The 16,647-nt window shown below is 43.3% G+C and overlaps 1 pseudogene; it reads left to right on the top strand.

Moving 5' to 3' along the window:
- Positions 1-14,595: 14,595 nt before the first annotated feature.
- LOC126254082 (5S ribosomal RNA) lies at positions 14,596-14,713 on the top strand (annotated as a pseudogene).
- Positions 14,714-16,647: the final 1,934 nt, after the last annotated feature.

The raw sequence follows: 16,647 nt of genomic DNA, 5'->3' as shown, positions 1-16,647 counted from the left end.
CTTCAAAGGTTCTGCGACAAGCTAGGTTGCGACTTCCTGGACTTGAACCATAGGGCTGTGAACTGTAGCGTCCACATAAATGAATTAGTTGTGCACGAACATCAGAGGCTGCTACTCAGGTAGTTGACTGTGTGGGGGGTGTGGACGAGGGATTTTTAGATTAGGAGACTCTCCATTCAATGCAGATAACGATAGATGCAGGAAACCTGGAAACATCAGTGTAAAATCAAAAGAAATGCCTCCCTCAGGTGAGAGTATTAAAATCCTAATGGTAAACTGCCGAAGTATTTGCAAAAAAGTCCCTGAGTTTACAGGGCTCCTGAAATGTAGTGGAGCTCACATAATACTAGGTACAGGAAGGTGTCTGAAACCCGAAATTGATAACAGTGAGAGTTTTTGGGAACATTTAAGTGTACATCGAAAGTAAAGGCAAACGGGAAACGGAGATGGTGTACTTGTCGCAGTAGAAAAGTAAGTCGAATCCATCGAGATAGAAATTGAACCGGTATGTAGGATTATTTGGGCAAGACTCAGTTTCCAGTAGTGGAATGAGACGATAATTGGATCCTTCTATCGCCCACCACTCATCTCCTGAGATAACCGAAAACTTAAGCCCACTTCACTCGTACATAAGTTCCCCATTCATACTGTAATCATCCAAAGATTAGTTGGAAAAATTAGTTTTGTTAGTGGTGGCTGTAGTAAGATGTTATGGGAAACATTACAAAATGTCTTCTCTGAAAACTACCTAGAACAGATAGTTAGGAAACCCACTTATGATGGAAATATATATGATCTAATCGCAACGAATAGACTTGACCTTTTTGAGGCTATCCACATCGAAACCAGTATAAGTTGAGAGAGGACAAGTTACTCTCTCACATATTTTTCGAATATGGAAAATTATTAAAAATTTTATTACAACCAAGATGCACCTTGAGTAAGACTCCAGAAAGTCAACAGCCTGAGCAGATATTGATGGAGCCTTGTAGGGCGCTAAAAGCATGAGGTATTTTTATGATTCTTAGCTCATAGAAATGGCCTATTGGGAGTTGAAAGCAATTGGCGGCGAGCCCATCCCTTAGTAAATCTTGCTGGAAAGGTCCACAGCCATACAGGGCAGACAGGGAAGCCCCTCATTGGGACAGGGCTCCAGCAGAACAATGTCACAATACCTGCCATGGCACTTGCAGAAGCCTGTGTAGAGGCGACGGCATAAAATCTCATGTAGGGGCAAAACTGATATTCATTCAAGCTGCACCTTACAGTCATCATCGACATATGAACGGGTGCCATCCCACTATTCAACAACATTTGCAGAATTGGGTGAACCATGGCTTAACATAGCGTCACGAAGGATCCAGATGACCCAGACAGATGGCAGAATGAGAAGACGGAGCAGTCGTCAGAGAGGCATTCAGAGCCCCGAATTTACTATTATCATCAATCCGATGTGCAATTGGTGCTACAGTGATGAAAAGGTGCATTAATGGGTGGCTGTCAGAAAGGGGCCTCAGGGCGCTCCATGCGCCGACTAACACTAACCTCTCTCTGTACGCCAACAAGCCTGTTTGCAGTGGTGTCGGGCACATTCAGCTTGGTTTCTGGTTGACTGGAGTAGAGTCGTCTTCAGTAATGACATCTGCTTTGAACTTACACCCGATGACCAGAGAGGAAATGTCTGTAAACGCTCCAGCCAGCGGTGGGGTATCAACCTGCCTATCGCCCACTATACAGCCTGATAATCAGGAGTGATGGGATTGGGCTGCCATTACATTTCATAGCAGGACTCCTTTGGTTGCCATTTGCAGAACCCTTATAGCAGAGTAGTACATCGACGATAGTCTACCGCCCCGCCCCCCCCCCCTCCCCTCGTCTTGTTGCCCTTCACGGCAAACCATCCCGGACTTACATTTCAGCAAGATAATGACCTCCCGCACATGGCGATAGTTTCTGCTGTTTGTGTTCGTACTTGCCAAGCACTATCCGGGACAGGAAGGTCGCTGGATATCTCCAGAATTCAGATCGTTTGGAGCATTATGGTCAGGCCCCTCCAACCAGCTTTGATGATAAAACACGCCAGTTGGACAGATTCTGGCACGATATCCCTCACGAGGACATCCAACAACTCTCTCAAGGAATGCTAAGTTTGCATAAGGGCTAGTATTGGACTAAGTCATTACTGACTTGCTCAATTTGTGAAGCAATTTCACTTGAATTGATGATCATTTGTTTGAAATTGTGATCATTTGTTTGTCTGTACATGTACTTCACATCTGTCGATTTCTGTGCCATTCGGTGGTGCGTCGTTTTCCTTCTTCCCCGAGTGAAACATCGCACAGTACATGACAATGAATGGATCTGTATAAGTTTTTGTTTTCTATGGTATGAATGGTTTTTAAATTATTGTATAAGTGGCTAGATTAGTGATACTTACTTGTTTTGTCTATATAAATACACAATGCATAACTTAAAATAGAAGAAAAGAGAAATAGACTGTGACTTGGAAACTGTTCCTGATAGAGGCAAACTAACTGCAGATTTGAATTAAGAGATATGTTTTCATGAGAATCACGGACGGGACCTGCTTGAAAAGCATTAAATTTTTTGGTAGATGGTGTAGTATGTAAGAGTGGCTGGGATGGGCTGAAGTCATCGTGTGCTGTGGAAGAACACACGCTGAATTGTAACAGTTTATATGAAGGAAGCAAGCAGATGACGGCACTTCTGCGCAAGTCGTAGTTACAGGGACGCGTGAACTGTCCGCGCTCTCCTTGAATACGGAGAAGCGAGCAGCAGGGATCTGTGAGGCGCCTTGTGGTTGGGCCTCGACAAACGCTGGCAAACACGTGAAGAGCACGGCGGAGCAGAGCAGGCGCTCGCAAACAAGAGTGAATTTCATTTGCGCGCCACATGTACAGATGGCAGGCAGGCTGTACCACAGCTGTCACCGATAAAAACCAGACGGCCGCCTTGTGTTGTGCAGCGCCACCCAGCAGACCTGATCTTGTTCTTGCACGTGGCGCCGGCGGATGTGGCCCAGGCGGATGGATGGCTGCTAGCGGATGGTCGGCGGATGCAGGGCTCGAGGCAGCGCAGCCTCCCGCTTTCCGTCCACAGCCGCCACTCTCACCTTCTTACCACCACACGACCACCTCATTCACGACAGCAAACATAAAACCAGCGAAGACTTCGGATGAACTCGTTAAATAAACAATACAATTTTTTCTCATCTTTAGGCTCAGCGCAATACACTGAAGCACAGTAGAAACTGGTACAGGCATGCCTATTCAGAGATATGTAAACAGGCAGAATACGGCGCTGAGGTCGGCAAGGCCCTTACAAGACAACAAGTGTCTGGTGCAACTGTTAGATCGGTTACTGATGCTACCATGGCAGGTTATAAAGATTTAAGTGAGTCATGAACCTTAGACCTCGCCATTGGTGGGGAGGCTTGCGTGCCTCAGCGATAAAGATAGCCGTACCGTATGTGCAACTACAACGGAGGGGTATCTGTTGAGCGGCCAGACAAACGATGTAATGTTGATGCATTAAGCAGTTCTGAAAGCGGTGCTGATATTCAAGACAATAGAAGCAGGTTAAGAGCTGTGAGCTATCTGGGGAAGTTAAACTTGCATTACTGAGCAACTGTTTCACCAGGTATCCAGTCTAGCTTACCAAATTCCCAACCAGACTAACATTCATTATAATCTTTTAATAGCCATCTTACGACAACCTGTGATATATATATATATATATATATATATATATATATATATATATATATATATATATATATATATATATGTGTGTGTGTGTGTGTGTGTGTGTGTGTGTGTGTGTGTGTGTGTGTATGTATGTATATATATGAAAAGAGACTTTAAATAAAAAGAAATAAATCAGTTTACATTTGGACATTTATTTTAACATCAGTTTACATTTGGACATTTATTTTAACATTGATCATTGTTCCGTTAACATTTCAGCATATTAAACTTGATTCAAAAACTAAACTCATAGCACAATCCTGTCCGTCATGAAATTACCACACACTGGTATACTAAATTCATACTAACTCTATGTGAAATCTTCCCAAAAAGAATAGCTGAGGGCTACTTTGATGCTTTCACCACATACTTCACGTGGTCAACTTGGTTTACACAAAGAGTGTAACTCCACAATAATTTTGATGATTAAAATAAATTACATCGAAACGCAGTTTACAAAAGAAAAACCTCGAACTGGTTACTATCGTCTTACTATTAACCTGATGGGTCAAACTATTGTATAAGCACGTGGTACTGGTCTCACAAAGTACACCCCACCTGTGTTGAACATAAAGAAAAGTTGCTATATTGAAAAATATTGTCGAGACGAGACGTTATAATCTCACGCACATTCGCATTTAAGATTGATGATCTTAGTTAGAGTTACTGATCAACATGTGGTTCCACTTTACTCACAAAGTAGTGACAAAGCAACTACTGGAAGATTTTCTGAACTTCACACTCGAATTACACTGCGTTGCAATTTAAGATAACATATTTTAGATCTAAACCTGAAATAAAGGTGATTAAATTTTCAGTTAGGCTGAACTTAAGTAATCCATTGTCTTACGGACTTAGCAGAGACGCGCTTAGCCGGAGATCTTACCACTTCAGACGCTCGCCGCAGACAGACTGCCGTGGGCCCCTACCGAGGGTGCTTCACAGATACAAACGGAAGTGACCAGAGAGGCAGCTTCCTACATTATTTTATTTTTATTTATTTATTTATTGCCAAATTATAGACCTGTTACCTGATGTTTAAATCAGGTTATACATCTTACAATTTTCGCTATTCATCTTTTTACAGTTTTCTTTCCTTTTGTTTTATCTACAACATTTACCAAGAATGATACTTTTCAAAATAACAATAATTTAAGGTTGAAATATAAAGAAAATTTTGTTTTTTTTAAGAAGAATATAAAAAGAAGATAGGATAGATGAGAGATTTGTTAGTACCATCATCGAGTGTGACTGACGGTGAATACCTCGGAATGGTTTCTTCGAGCTGTTGACCGCCAGTCACACACATATACACAAATGGTTATTAGGAGAGAAATAATGTTGCTTATCCTATTTGTTACTAATCCTATGTATTAACTACTTTAGGTGCCCATCCATGTACAGCATTTGGTGTTTTCTTGGCTAGATTGCCAGCAATTTGCTTATTTACTGTCACATCTCAGCTTCCTCCTCCTGTTCCTCCTCATTGTCACTATTCCTATACCAACATGACAAGGGACGGAGAGGACCATACTAAGAATAGAAACCTCTTTGCTTTTAGAAAGCGTAGCTACCTGTTCCGACGTTGGCCCTACTGTTCTCTAGCAGACAGGCTTGTCTGCTACCATCAAGCATGCAACTAGCAATACATTTGCTCATTCATCCTATCACACAGAAGGGAAGGGGGATGACAGTATCTTATCATATACAGTATGTTATATCCTAGCCAGTAATGCCTACCGAGTCCGCTGCCAGAAAGGTTGGCAGCATCAGAGTCCGGACGCCGTCCGCATAAGCAGTGCCAGCGATACAGGAAATCGCCGCAAGTCTGCGCGCGCCACCGCTGGCTTCTGGCTTCTTAAGCGCTGGAGTCGCGAGCGCTAGCACAGTTCTGGATTCGCCGCTCAGTTGTAGACTCGCCACCGAATTGTGTACTTGCTAGTCAGTTGTGGGTACATCGCAACAGAGTTGCCGTTTGTCGTCAGCCGACGCTGACCTAGCCGCACCGACTCGAACTAGACAGATTTCTGTAGACAATGTTCACCACTGTGTTCTGTATCGTCGTTAATAAAGATAAGTACCGACTTTCATTTAATCTGAGTGTTTGGGTTTTCATCTTTCTGTTCACTGTTCCAGCGGACCGGTCGGCCCGCTATTAAAAGTGTGGCGGTGACTTCGTAGGCCGTTTCTACAGCGAAGTGTTGTCGCTACGAAGGCCGTCACAAAACAGTATATAAAAGAAAGCGGATGTGGGATCCATATGAGACTGTGTGACATGAATTACATATAAACTGTGTTTTAAAGTGTAGTAGTGTGACAGATCGTTCTTGTTTATGTGTAAAAGTAACACGTTCCACTTCCCAGTCTCCTAACAGATAGAGTCGGAAACACCACAGCAAATTTAGAAGAGGAATTTATGTCGTAAATGACAACAGATTTAAGAAATTAACGTGAAAGGAATCCAACGTGTGGTTCCTGAAGTGGGGCAGTAGCCTTTTCAGTAGTTGCAGGGGCAACAGTCTGGATGATTGACTGATCTGGCCTTGTAACACTAACCAAAACGGCCTTGTTTTGCTGGTACTGCGAACGGCTGAAAGCAAGGGGAAACTACAGCCGTAATTTTTCCCGAGGGCATGCAGCTTTACTGTATGGTTAAATGATGATGGCGTCCTCTTGGGTAAAATATTCCGGAGGTAAAATAGTCCCCCATTCGGATCTCCGGGCGGGGACTACTCAGGAGGACGTTGTTATCAGGAGAAAGAAAACTGGCATTCTACGGTTCGGAGCGTGGAATGTCAGATCCCTTAACCAGGCTGGTAGGTTAGAAAATTTAAAAAGGGAAATGGATAGTGTAACGGAACTGAAATGATGGTGGGCTGACAGTAATTTGGAGCCCGCGCGTCGGAAACGGGCGCGCTGGTGTGAGACTGCCAGGGAGTGCACCCTGATGCCATCTATTGGCGAAACTGGGAATTAGCGCTACCTGTCAGACAATGCACTAAGCTCTCGGAGTCAAATGTATTCTTTTTCTTGGTAATTATAAATTATTACTGTATGATTTAATGTTACAAAGCACTAGTAGTAAATTATTATGACTGGTATGAACTCCAGGGTAATAAATATAAATATTCTTAAATACTAAATGATTTCGGTAAAAAGGTGGTAGGGGAACGCCCCCACTCTTGGTGATACGAGCATAGCTAGGGGTAGCTGGAGACACAGGGAATGAACAATGAAATGGCCTGTGGAGTGTTGACGTGATCGGACGTGCGTAACTGTGCTCACGCAAAGGCGATTGTGCAACAGCGAAGAGGCGAATATCGTCGCCGTTTGTGGCGTACAACGCGACGAATGGTTGTTGAAGCCGCCTCTATTCCACTGGGGCTGATTGTAAGAGTTACTGCGCCCAGATTTTATGGCGGACGTGCAGTAGCTTATACGAGTGCTACAGCTCGTAGTTCCAGCCGCCATTAAGGGCATGAGGCGTGAAGAGCTGCGTTAGCCACATGCGTCTCACCACCAGCACCGACACGTCTACCCAAGGCAAGACTGCTTGCAATTGTTAAGTCGAACTTTGTATACATGTAAAAGGAGAATACCAGTTATCTTTTATGCAAGTGCAGATTATAGTAATGAGTAAAATTACGACGCATGTTGTTCATTGTAAAGTGTAGTAACCTCAAACATAGTATAGTGAAATCAGACTGAGGCCACCATCGCCTCTTTCATTTACAATTCTTTTTGTTGTAGAATACTTTAGCGTATAAGAATGTTGAAAAGAGCAATGGTCACACCAGAATGAGTCGCCTATTTATAGTTACTTAAATTTTTCTGAGTAACCTTTCAAGTAAAGTCACTTAACTAATTCTATATCAGTTGTCCAAAGAGTAATATCCAAAATCATTAAATAAGTGAAGGATAGAATTTTGTTAACCTAAGTTGCATAAATTGTCTTGGTAGTAATTACCAACTCACAGAAATTGAGAGTATTTGCTTTGTAGAATCACCTAGAATGATCAGAAATAGTAATATTCAGAATTAAGTTTAAATTCAACTCAAGCCGTTTCACTTTGAAACGAGCCAAAAAATTGATTTATTCTTTTGCTCCTTCAGAGCTGGCGACCGTAGTTATAAGTATTTTCAGGAGGATTCGACGGTAAGTCTGCTGCTCTCGTCGTGCTGACAGGATTATCCACTGCTGCTAGCAGTGGTGATTGGATTCATAAGCTCACTACCAAGTTAAGTGGGTCAGGTAGGCAGTGTTACCGTGTGAACTGTAGGGCACTGTAGGCCGTGGATCGAACCCATTCAATCATCACAGCTCTTTGGGAAATAGTCCGGTTAGGAGTGTACTAATCATAAGGTAAATACTGGCGAGTAACGGTCAAAAATGTATACGCAAGTGAATTTAGCAAGGTCCATGTAGCACCTAGTTAATGTGGTGCAATGACGAGGGTAGGAGTGGAGTAAAAGTGAGCTGAGCTTGTGGCAGCTGTGCTGTATTCAAAGATTAACAACGTGAATTCACTACTACCTCTTACCATTAGGACTGAGCTATTCACGGTTAAAATACGTAGCAGTAAGCACAAAGGCGTGACAGCTACAAGTCCGTATAGGCTTTATACATACGGAATTAGGAAGCGGGTCATTCCGTCAGTGGAGGGGGTTAAAACAACCGAGTCAGTTGAGAACATACCCCATTTACTGATGGAAAGATTCGGCGGTTCGGTCGCAATAGGTAAAAGTTAGATACAGTGGGAATTAGCGAAGTTCGGTGGCAGGAGAAACAAGACTTTGGGTCAGGTAAATACAGGGTTACAAATACAAAATCAAATAGGGGTAATGCAGGAGTAGGATTAATAATGAATAAAAAAATAGGAGTACGGGTAAGCTAGTACAAACAGCATAGTGAACGCATTATTGTGGCCAAGATAGACACGACGCCCACTCCTACCACAGTAGTACAAGTTTACATGCCAACTAGCTCTTCAGATGACGAAGAAATTGAAGAAATGCATGATGAGGTAAAAGAAATTATTCAGATAGTGAAGGGAGACGAAAATTTAATAGTCATTGGTGACTGGAATTCGATAGTAGGAAGAGAAGGAAACGTAGTAGGTGAATATGGATTGGGGGGAAGAAATGAAAGAGGAAGCCGGCTGGTAGAATTTTGCTCAGAGCATAACTTAATCATAGCTAACACTTGGTTCAAGAATCATAAAAGAAGATTGTATTACGTGGAAGAAGCCTGGAGATGCTGACAGGTTTCAGATAGACTATATAATGGTAAGACAGAGATTTAGGAACAAGGTTTTAAATTGTAAGACATTTCTAGGGGCTGATGTGGACTATTGGTTAAGATTAGATGGGTAGATCACATAACTACTGAGGAGGTATTGAATAGAACTGGGGAGAAGAGGAGTTTGTGGCACAACTTGACTAGAAGAAGGGATCGGTTTGTAGGACATATTCTGAGGCAACAAGGGATCACCAATTTTGTATTGCAGGGCAGCGTGGAGGGTACAAATCGTAGAGGGAGACCAAGAGATGAATACACTAACCGGATTTAGAAGGATGTAGGCTGCAGTACGTACTGGGAGATGAAGCAGGTTGCACAGTATAGTGTGGTGTCAACGCCAGACACCACACTTCCTAGGTGGTAGCTTTAAATCGGCCGCGGTCCATTAGTACATGTCGGACCCGCGTGTCGCCACTGTCAGTGATCGCAGACCGAGCGCCACTACACGGCAGGTCTCGAGAGACTCACTAGCACTCGCCCCAGTTGTACAGCCGACGTTGCTAGGAAAGGTTCACTGAGAATTACGCTCTCATTAGCCGAGACGATAGTTAGCATAGCCTTCAGCTTAGTCAATTGCTACGACCTAGCAAGGCGCCATTTATCCTTTGCTATGTATCTAATGAAGCATGTACAGTAACAAGACCAATGTTCATCAATTGTGGATTAAAGTTAAGTATTCCAGCAGCTACGTACTTTTCTTTATAGCATTCATTAAGTATCCTGTTTCAGACCTCACGCCATCCTGCGTGAGCTTATAGCGTGCATTTCGGCTTCCTCAAACAAAACGGTGTTGGCACTTCTGCCGACACATCAGATAGAGTAGCATGGAGAGCTGCATCAAACCAGTCTCAGGACTGAAGACAACAACAACAACAACAACAAGTGATTTTGAACGTCGTGTTACAGTCGGCGCAAGAGCGATGGGACACAGAGTCTCCGAGGTACCGATGAAGTGGGGATTTTCCCGAACGACCATTTCACGAGTGTACCGTGATTATCAAGACTCCGGTAAAACATCAAATCTCCGACATCGATGCGGCCGGGAAAGGATCCTGCAAGAACTGGACCAACGACGACTGAAGAGAATCGTTCGTCGTGACGGAAGGGCAACCCTTCCTCAGACTGCTGCAGATTACAATGCTGGGCCATCAACAAGTGTCAGCGTCCGAACCATTCAACGAAACATCATCGATATGGGCTTTCGGAGCCGGCCACTCCTGTACCCTTGATGACTGCACGACACAAAGCTTTACGCCTCGCCTGGGCCCGTCAACACCTACACTGAACTGTCGATGTCTGGAAACATATTGCCTGATCGGCCGAGTCTCGTTTTAGATTGTATCGAGCGGATGGACGTGTAGGGGTATGGAGATAAGCTCATAAAGCCATGGACCCTGCATGTCACCAGGGGACTGTTCAAGCTGGTGGACGCTTTTTAATGCTATGGGGCGTGTGCAGTTGGAGTAGTTTGGGACCCATGATACGTGTATATACGACTCTGACAGGTGACACGTACGTAAACATCCTGTTTCATCACCTGCATCCATTCAAGTCCACTGTGCATTCCGACGGACTTGGAAAATTCCAGTAGGACAATTCGACACCCCACATTTCCAGAATTGCTACAGAGTGGCTCCAGGAACGCTCTTCTGAGTTTTAACGCTTCCGCTGACCACCTAACTCCCCTAACATGAACAGTATTGTGCATATCTGGGATGCCTTTCTACGTGCTGTTCAGAAAAGATTATACAGATTAACAGTGGTATTATCTAAATTACTAACTAAATTACGCCACGACTATCTGTGGTTCTTTCACGTGTTATTTCCGTTTATCGATTTCCGTGTTTTAAAAATTCAGTAAAGTATTCGAGGTAATATTTCTACTTAAGTTACGTTATACAGCCTATACTTATGACTGAGACCCCAACATAATTACAAAGTTATACTAGAAACGTAAAACACCAAAGTAGAACTAACTAAATAATGAGATATACCTAACTCCAAAACATTACCTAAAAAAACAAAAAAAAAAACGTACCAACGGTGTACATTCGTGGAATCTCCAGCAAAATAGATGAACTTTTTATGGGCACAAATATTCAACCAGCCTTTCGAATCAATACCAAACTTTCAATAAAATTACGTCCCACTACCACTAGAACATCCGAATATGATAGCTCAGGCGTATATAAAATCACATGTAGCAACTGTAATAACTTTCAGATTGGACAGACAGGAGGAAAATTTAACGTCTGATATAAAGAACACATTAGAAACTACGAGAATAATCATTCGAGCTTCTCTGTACATTTCAAAAATCATAAACACATCGCGAGTTTCTGCACTGAAGATCAAAATATATCACAATGAACAGTCGTGAACAAGTGGAAATCTGTATAAACACAAGAAATTACCCACAAAAAACACTAAGCGAGCATACAGAATTTTTGGTACTTTTTTGAACTGTTAGAACACGAAACAGGATAAATCGGAAATATGTAACAACCACAGATAATCATGACAAAATTTAGTTAATAAAATAATATGGCTGTTAATCTGCATAATCTTTGTAGACGTATCACATCGTAAGAGTAAAACATTCAAACTAACGTAAAGCCATGATTAACGTATTATTTTCAATATATGTTCATCATTTTTCATCTAATCAAAACATTTGCTGTTATGAGACAGTTCGCTAATGACGTAATATGGACGTCACAATACTCCAGACGTGAGTACAATATAGTCAATTTAATATAATTGTCGTTCACATATATACTTGACAATGACGATGAATGCCGATTGGTTGGTTGGTTTTGGGGAAGGAGACCAGACAGCGTGGTCATCGGTCTCATCGGATTAGAGAAGGATGGGGAAGGGAGTCGGCCGTGCCCTTTCAGAGGAACCATCCCGGCATTTGCCTGGAGTGATTTAGGGAAATCACGGAAAACCTAAATCAGGATGGCCGGACGCGGGATTGAACCGTCGTCCTCCCGAATGCGAGTCCAGTGTCTAACCACTGCGCCACCTCGCTCGGTGATGAATGCCGAAATAATCTGTCGTTAGTAAAGATTAATTACTATAAGCAGCTAGTTTGGTGAATCTTTCTAATAACACTTTTGATAAACAACACTGTTTTGACAAATTACTGGAACAGAGTCGGGTCGTCCTCGACAATCGCTAATACACAGCATTGCCTTTCTTAAAATATATTTTCCGCTGTTAGAACAGACGTATACCTTGCTTGACTGCCAGCCAAGCTAGTCAAATCGGCATAAAAGATAGAAACCGCAACAAAAACTACGTGGTAAGTAGCTCATAGTATGTTATGTACGTTTTTCGTTACATAGCAACTCGGTCATATCTTTTGCACTTCTATAAATAGTGTGTTACATTAGGTTTTTAGTTGAACTGACAGCATAGACATTCTTGTAATTTATCGTGTAACCGAAATTTAACGGATTACTTTCAATACTCATTGGATGACCTCACACTTTTCCATATTTAGATTCAATTACCACTTTTCACACCATATAGATATCTTGTCTAAACAATTTTACAGTTGGTTTCGATCTTCCGATGACTTTGCTAGACAGTAAATAACAGCATCATCTGCAAACAGTCTAAGGGGGCTCCTCGGATTGTCTACTAAATCGTTTTCTCAGATATACAGTAGATTGGGAAAAATAGAGAGCCTGTAGAACTTCCTTGGTAATCGCCATACGTCATTGCCGATTTACTCGATGAATTTTCGTCATTTATGATACGAAATCACGAATCTAGTCGCACAACTGATATGATACTTCAGAGGCACGCAATTTGATTAGAGGTCTCTTGTGAGGAGTGGTATCAAAAGCCTTGTGTACATGCAGAAATATAGAATCAATTTGAGATCTCCTGCCGATAGCACTCATTACTTTATGAGAATAAAGTGCTAGCTGTGTTGCGCAAGAACTATATTTTCTGAATCCGTACTGACTGCGTCAAAAGATCGTTTCCTTCGATGTAATTCATGCATCCGCAGCCAGTTTCTACATTTTCACTATCGTAATGCCTCAGCAACAAATACAATACAAATTTAGTTACTGGTGTCATCATATATTTCTATACCTACAACATTCATGTTGTAATTTCAGTACATTGCATTGTCACCATCAGTTTACATCTTTTCTACATATGCCACATGTGGGTTACAATTTCAATAAATTTCATTCACAGCCTGTATTTTACACATAAATCAATTTTAAAGCAACTCCTCTTACGCATACAGCTGCAGGCTAGCCCTGCCTTCTCCAAGACGACCGACGCAACGATGCTCACTTTGTTATCGTGCATGAATCGTTTGCTGTCTTTTGCCAATAACACCAATTTACTTTTGTTAACAGTGGAAATTGTATCTAGTTCGGGTCGTATTACAGCTGATTTATAAACATAATTAACAACTCATTCTAGGTAATCGCCAGTGTTTAATTCCGTAGCTCTAATCATTACTCACCTTTAGCTCCACGTATTACGGAAGGTTTCCTTCTATACCTCCGACAATCTATTCCATACCTATCATACTAGACTTGTCAGTACGTAATTGCCTGTACAATGTTTCTTCTTGTTATTAATCTGTAATACCGTGACAATTCCAACATGCTTTTGAAGGTAACTAATGATTACGTAAACGACCAGCCAGTCGGGGCCAGTTGTGACCGAGGTGACTCCCAAGTAGCATGGGATTATCTACGTTCCGGAGAAGTGAGTCAGCAATTTAAGTGCATAGGCCATTGGATCTCCAATCTGGGATTATGCATCAACTACTGAAAGTATAAACCACTGGTTTTAATAATTTATAGAGATTGGATATATCTGCAAGGGACGAAGCACGGGCTGTACGCGTATGTCAGATGAGGATATGAGACGAATTAAGTTTAGTCCAAGTAAATCGACCAATAGGGCTAGCAGAGAACTAGGAATGCCTCAACGAATTGTAAGCTGCAATTGCTGTACAAGCTCTATCGCTTACAACCTGTGCAGTTTTTTCGTTGAAAACGACAAGGAAAAGGGCATTGAAGCTTATTGCGCCATATCCCTTGCGTAACTCTTTACGACGAAACGACGTTTCGTCTGAGCGGAGATGCTCGCAGATGGGATCTGAAAATCCCCGTGAACCATGGCAGTGTGAGAGAGTCTCAGTGAAGCTAAATGTGTTTTCTGTCTTAGCGAAAAGAAGAACAAAGTCTACAGCCATATGAATACTCTGTGCCTCAGTAGTACACGTCCAGCTTTATGGTGACGAATCAAAACGCTCGTATCACTACACTCCGTTACTATCTGAGTGTACTCCAAGACGACTCCACTGTACGTTACACGGTACTTGCTGTCTCAAATTTAGCACATTCTGACTTCCGTCGTCGACCCTCGGGAGAACTAAGTCTTTCAGAAAAAAAAAAAACGGTGTTGCCAGTCATACTAGTATGGGCACTAGGTAATTTGGGACTTGATTGTGATGGTTATTAATTTTAGAAAACCAACTCAACCTCTGCCAACGGCCTTTCCGCAGTGGTAACACCGGTTCCCGTCAGTTCACCGAAGTTAAGCGCTGTCGGGCGGGGATAGCACTTGGATGGGTGACCATCCGGTCTGCCGAGCGCTGTTGGCAAACGGGGTGCACTCAGCCGTTGTGAGGCAAACTGAGGAGCTACTTGATTGAGAAGTAGCGGCTGAGGTCTCGGAAACTGACATACGACCGGGCGAGCGGTGTGCTGACCACATGCCCCTGCATATCCGCATCCAGTGACGCCTGTGGTCTGAGGATGACTCGACAGCCAGTCGGAACCATTGGGCCTTCATAGCCTGTGCGGGAGGAGAAAAGAAAAAAATTCAACCTCCACCACGACGATCTACACTCATCAGCCACAACATTATGAGCACCGGCCTGCTATCGATATAAACCGGTCCAGGTAACATCAGCGTAACCTGGCGAGGAATGGCGTTTCTTGAATGGAGAAGGCGCGCGATCTAACTGAGTCTGACCGAGGGTAGGTTGTGATGGCCTGGAGGCTCGGCAGCAGCATTTGTGAAACTGCACGACTTGTCAGGTATTCGAAGAGTGCTGTGGTATCTCCAACACTTGGCGAAACCAAGGTGAAACCACATCCAGATGTCGCTGTACGTCCATCTTTTCGAGATGGTTGCGGGACTTGGCTGTTCGACACAGGACGTCAAATCAAACTCCTTTCAGCCGTCTAGTTTACAAACTTATTTTGTTTGGCTACCAGTTTTGGCGATTTACTGCCCATCTTCAGGCACCTGACCGACGTGTAGGAAGATTCCACCTCGGTTCTGGTCGAAACAGGGGCCAGCAATACCGGCATTAGTTGATTTTTGCTTGCTATATCGATCACTTCAACCATCATCTGCCGACTGCTCAGACGTCGTGAGGTTGGGCGGCCACTGTTCATTGCAGATGTCGGACATCGTAGGCTGGGCAGACTGGTAAAACAGGACAGGCGGCGAACTGCGACGGAACTAACACCAGGCCATAATGCTGGGCAAAGTACAAGTCTGTCTGAAAACATAGTGCACCGAAAACTCCTAACGGGGCCTCCGCAGCCAACGACCCATACAAGTGCCAACGTTAACACCACGAAGTCGGAAACTACGACTGAAATGAGCATGTGACCATCAGTAGTGAACGTTGGGGTAATGGTAGAGCGTTGCATGTTCTGATGAATCCCGACACCTTGTTCATCATGCCAATGGGAGGGCACGAATCCATCGCCTTCCAGCTCTTTGGCACCTGTACTGCGGGACGGACATAAGCTGGCCGTGGCTCCATCACGCTCAGGGCAACATTCTCGTAGGCGCCTATGGGTCCAGCGGAGATCGTGCAACTCAACAAGACGACCAAGGAGTGTCGTATAAGGTTACAGACAACTTTCACCATTTCATGGCGATCGTGTTTCCCGATGGCAGTGGCATTTTTTACCAAGATAATGAGCTGTGTCATAAGGCCAGGAGTGTGTTGGAGTAGTTCAAGGAACACATTGGCGAGTGGTGAGTTTCAATTGATGTACTGGCAACCCAACTTGCCAAATCTAATACTAATCGAACATATTTGCTATGTAATTGAACGTTGTGTCGGAGTTAACTCCTGCACCCCCCCCCCCCCCCCACATATATTTACGGGAATTAGGGACTTGTGTGTGGAGATGTGGTACCACCTCCCTCCAGCGAACTATCAAGGTGTAACTGTTTCCATGGCATGACGCGTGGACACAGTTACACGTGCCATAGTTGAATGTACTGGCTATTGGGTAGAGGGTCATAATGTTCTGTCTGATCAGTGTATACACTACTGGCCATTAAAATTCCTACACCAAGAAGAAATGCAGATGATAAACGGGTACTAATTGGACAAACATATTATACTACAACCGACATATGATTACATTTTCACGCAATTTGGGTGGATGGATCCTGAGAAATCAGTACCCAGAACAACCACCTCTGGCCGTGATAACGGCCTTGATACGCCTGGGCATTGTGTCAAACAGAGCTTGGATGGCGTGTACAGGTACAGCTGCCCATGCA

This window comes from Schistocerca nitens, chromosome 4 (genome assembly GCF_023898315.1).
Source record: "Schistocerca nitens isolate TAMUIC-IGC-003100 chromosome 4, iqSchNite1.1, whole genome shotgun sequence".
Lineage (NCBI taxonomy): Eukaryota > Metazoa > Arthropoda > Insecta > Orthoptera > Acrididae > Schistocerca > Schistocerca nitens.
Note: the sequence above shows the minus strand (reverse complement) of the source record. Positions and strands in the feature narration are given on the sequence as shown.